Raw genomic sequence first — 5024 nt, forward strand, 5'->3', positions numbered from 1 at the left:
GAGATCAAAGACTTCTCCCGCCTGCCAGCAAGTGGCGCGGCCCTGCTATGCGCGTGCAGGAACGTGCAGTCTGGCGCGGTGATGTCATATCACCGCACATTGGCCCACGTGTCTTTGCCCGTGGCGCGCGCACAACACAGCGCGGGCGGCCTGGGGGTGCGGGCTATAAATGTCCGGCATCCCTGCACTCGGGGTGGTTGGAGCCTGCAGCCTGGACCAGAAGGATCCCCCTAGAGACGAACAACCCCCCTTGAAGATGAGCATAAGTATCATTAACCCCTAACTACCCTATCCCACCAACGAATACCTACCCTATACCTATAGCCCCTACATATATACCCCTATTCATTAACCTTCCCTATACCACCAACGATTTACCCTGATTTACCCCTATGTGCACCATCCCACCAACTACCTGTGGCCCCTACCTACCCCTATACCATATACCCCTATCCCTGCTGTCCTACCATTAACCCCTACAATCCCACTGCTAGCCACTGCTAATGTGGTATTTAATCATTGCACTCCTGACCAGCTTGACTGCCCCATAGGCTGATTTTAATTAGTGTGAGTATATAGCTTGGCCTGCTCCCCTTCACTCACTGGAAGCCATTTGACACCAGGAGAGAGATAGTTTGTGGACTCTCATTGCAGTCTTTGGTGGCCATTTGGCACCAGGAGTGGTGTGGAGTGGGCCCGGCGTGCATGTTGGTACCTGCATTCCTTGGATATAATGGAGGCCATTTTGGCACCAAAAATGACAGAAATTAAAGCAGGCCCAGCATGCATGTGGAACCTACACTCCCTGAATTATATGGTAGTCATCATACAAAATAGGTAGAATTTAGTGTTAGGAACCCGTCCTACAGAGATCGCCTTGACGTGCGGCAGACGGACTCAAATAATTTTGTACAAAATGATTTGCCAAGCATCTCTAACTTATTAGTATAGCATTTGCAATTATTATGCAATTTTGTACTTTATTTGGTTTGCAGTGAGCTGTTGCATTGCATGTTTTGTTTTACAGCCCTGTAGGGAGGGATAGTTCCAGTCCAGGTTGGGTGGGTTGCTAGTGTGTGTGTGCGTGTGTGTGTGTGTGTGTGTGTAAGTGTATTAGGCCCCTTTCATACGGGCGAGTATTCCGCGCTGATGCGATGCGTGAGGTGAACACATTGCACCCGCACTGAATACCGACCCATTCATTTCTATGGGGCTGTTCAGATGAGCGGTGTTTTTCACGCATCACTTATGCATTGCGTGAAAATCACAGAATGCTCTATATTCTGTGTTTTTCACGCAACGCAGGCCCCATAGAAGTGAATGGGGTTGCGTGAAAATCGCAAGCAAGTGCGGATGCGGTGCGATTTTCACGCACGGTTGCTAGGAGACGATCGGGATGGAGACCCGATCATTATTATTTTCCCGTATAACATGGTTATAAGGGAAAATAATAGCATTCTGAATACAGAATGCAAAGTAAAATAGGGCTAGAGGGGTTAAAAAAAATAACAAATAATTTAACTCACCTTAGTCCACTTGATCGCGGAGCCGGAATCTCCTTCTGTCTCCTTTGTTGAATAGGACCTGTGGTGAGCATTAAATACAGTTACAGGACCTTTGATGACGTCACTCCGGTCATCACATGGTACGTCACATGATCTTTTACCATGGTGATGGATCATGTGATGACCGGAGTGATGTCACCAAAGGTCCTGTAACTGTATTTAATGCTCACCACAGGTCCTATTCAACAAAGGAGACAGAAGGAGATGCCGGGCCGCGATCAAGTGGACTAAGGTGAGTTAAATTATTATTATTATTTTTTTAACCCCTCCAGCGCTGTTTTACTTTGCATTCTGTATTCAGAATGCTATTATTTTCCCTTATAACCATGTTATAAGGGAAAATAATACAATCTACAGAACACCGATCCCAAGCCCGAACTTCTGTGAAGAAGTTCTGGTTTGGGTAGCAAACATGCGCGATTTTTCTCACGCGCGTGCAAAACGTTCCCGCAACGCACCAGCACATTTTCCCGCAACGCCCGTGTGAAACCAGCCTTATAGATAGTGTGTGGGGTAGAATTTGGGATTGTGTAGTGTAGTTTAGTACTGTATATTTAGTGCTGTATTTATGGTACTGTATTGTGTGTATTGAGTACTGTAGATTGATAATAAATATCTTGCATTATTTGTATTATACCTACTGTGTAACGTGTGATTATTGGCGGTAGCTAGCTCAGTTAGGCGCTTGCAGCTAGTTTAGTGATTAGTGTAAGGCAAAGTGAAAGTGTTATTAATTTATAAAGGTATAAATAGGCGGAGTCATCACTAGACGACTCCTATTTATGAATATGAATTATTGATATTTGCATAAATATTGGTAATTAATATCCTCCCTTTACACCCATAGCAACCAACCAGATTCCACCTTGTGCTTGATCTGCAAAATTATTTAGGTGCTATGTGTCAAATTAACATCCACTTGAATTCCAGGACCCAAGGTTTCTTAGCAGAACATTGGCCAGATCATCTGGTGCCGTCTCTTCCACAGGCAAGAAGCACACACACACAGCTGTCCATATTGCGTAACAGAAAATGTGTACTTGCATATTATAGGAAGTCTCTGGCGGCCGGGACCGTGGAAGTGTGCATAGGCTGGCAGTTTTCTATAGTGTGCAGGCGCCACCATCGCTGCTGAATGGATGGGTGGTCGTAACCGTGAATACGAGCAGTGTATAAAGTGATGGCAAAATGAATCCAGCCGGCAAAGGAGGCAATATGGACATTAACAGTACATTAGTAAGTGCCTTGCACATTATAAAAGCCATTTACTGAAGTGAGACAACCCCTTTAACTCCTTCAACAATTTGCTCTAGAATAACTTCTGTGGGACTGGACCAGGCAAGATCTTGCTCACGTCTGAATGACCCTGTCACTAATTTGCTAGTAGTCCTTCCTTGCACAATGCTTGGTTGCTAAGCTATATATAGTGATTCACTGCCTAGGAAATAGTGAGGTTTTGTTTTTGATAGATTTGCTTTTTCATTATAGGGTTAGGAAACTCTTCTGTTGAAGCACCAGACCTGTAAGTGTCAGTGCCCATCTGGCAGAAGCGTTGCTTGTTACTAGAGGACCAATGAGCGTTCAGTAATTCTATTTATCAGAATTATAAGCGCATAAAACCACCTTAATCCACGGTGATCACAGGCAATTATCATGAGGCCCTGCCACCAAGATGGATATTTACAATTGGCTGCTGTATTAGCCATAGGTACTGCATTGGTCAGGGTGCCCCTTCCTGATCAATCATGATCGCCAGTAGGGTGCATGTATAACCCATGATGACAGTACAGTGCCCAGCTACTTGTGGCAAGAAGGGTAAGTATGTAGCGAATTCGTACCTCCAGCTATTAAGGCTGACAGTCGTAGAGGGGCAGGACACTTCCTCAACAGTTAATTGTTGGGCAAAAACTCAAGATGAAAAGGGGGGCTAGACATGTAGAATACATCCCCCACACACCTTTACTAATGAAGCATGCATTGTCCCACCCAAAAGGGGAGCCAGGGGTATCTAATGCATTATACAGGCCCCCTTTATTCTTCCATAAAGCACACACAGGAGATTTGATGACAAAGGCCCTCAGGTCTGAGCATTCACAAGCAAAAAATAATAATCCACTGCACGTCTTTAGGTCTACACCCCACAGTGATGTTGGATGTGTTCTATACCTTTAAACTTAAAAGCATTGGGTCCCCTTCATGTCGGTCCCATAAGTATCAGGCAATCAGTGTATCCTCCCTTCTCCATACTGTATGTCACCAAAATGCTCCCCTGTGCATCACCGCAGTCCCCAGATTGTTTTCCCATGTATTGGGTACCACTCCTCGTACAATTTATGAATGATGTATGTCATATGTGTTCCAGGTTGTGGAGCTGAGGAACTGTTTGCCTGTCTGTATAACCTTACAGGCAATACATCTTGTTCTCAGGCATACGTGTTAGGTACTACCACTTAGGTATACCAGGAGTTAAGACTGTATTACACCTGTACATTTTTTTGGCAGATGATCGCTAACGAGTGTTCGTATGAACGCTGATTGGCGATCATCTTGCAGTGTAATACTGTCGCTGATTGTTCATTGGGTAATTTTTTATTTTTAAACACGCTTAAAAATCGTTTGCCGGCAGCAGATCATGCAGTGTAATTAAAATCTGCCGCCGGCAAACCACTAGACAGCATGCGGACGCGCGATGACATAACGATCGCTCCGCGCCATGCTGTGGAGGAGATTGCTGCATGTAATAGCAGTGGTCAGCAGAATTTTTTTTAGGCACTTTTTAAAGCAAAAATCAGGAGTGGATCATAAAAGTAGAGAAAGTATTAGGGGCAGACACTAATTCACCTTTTTTAATGCACTCCTGGCTTCAAAAACGGTATAAAACCTGAACGGGTTTTTATGCCCTTTTAAGGGAAATACAATAGTCTCTTAATTCTGGTTTTGTTGTACACACACATGTATTTGTACGTGAATAAGAAATGTGAACACAAACATCAAGACAACTAGAGAAACCCTTTGACAGGTCTATCGGACAAATTCTCCTGCTAGGACTCTGAATGAACAAACCATCGAGTTTCACTGCAGACAGTAACATGATGTATTAGGCTACTTTCACACTCGCGTTTGGTGCGGAGCAATCATGGATCTGCACAGACTGATCCGCACCGATAATACAACCGCATGCATCCGTTCAGAAACGATCAGTTTGTATTATCTTTAACAACATAGCCAAAACGGATCAGTCTTGAACACCATTGAAAGTCAATGGGGGGCGGATCCGTTTTCTATTGTGTCAGTGAAAACGGATCCGTCCCCATTGACTTACATTGTGTGTCAGAACGGATCCGTTTGCCTCCGCATCGTCAGGCTGACACCAAAACGCTGCAAGCAGTGTTTTGGTGTCCACCTCCCGAGTGGAATGGTGACTGATCTGAGGCAAACTGATGCATTCTGAGCGGATCC

This window comes from Bufo bufo, chromosome 3 (genome assembly GCF_905171765.1).
Source record: "Bufo bufo chromosome 3, aBufBuf1.1, whole genome shotgun sequence".
In the NCBI taxonomy this organism is placed as follows: domain Eukaryota; kingdom Metazoa; phylum Chordata; class Amphibia; order Anura; family Bufonidae; genus Bufo; species Bufo bufo.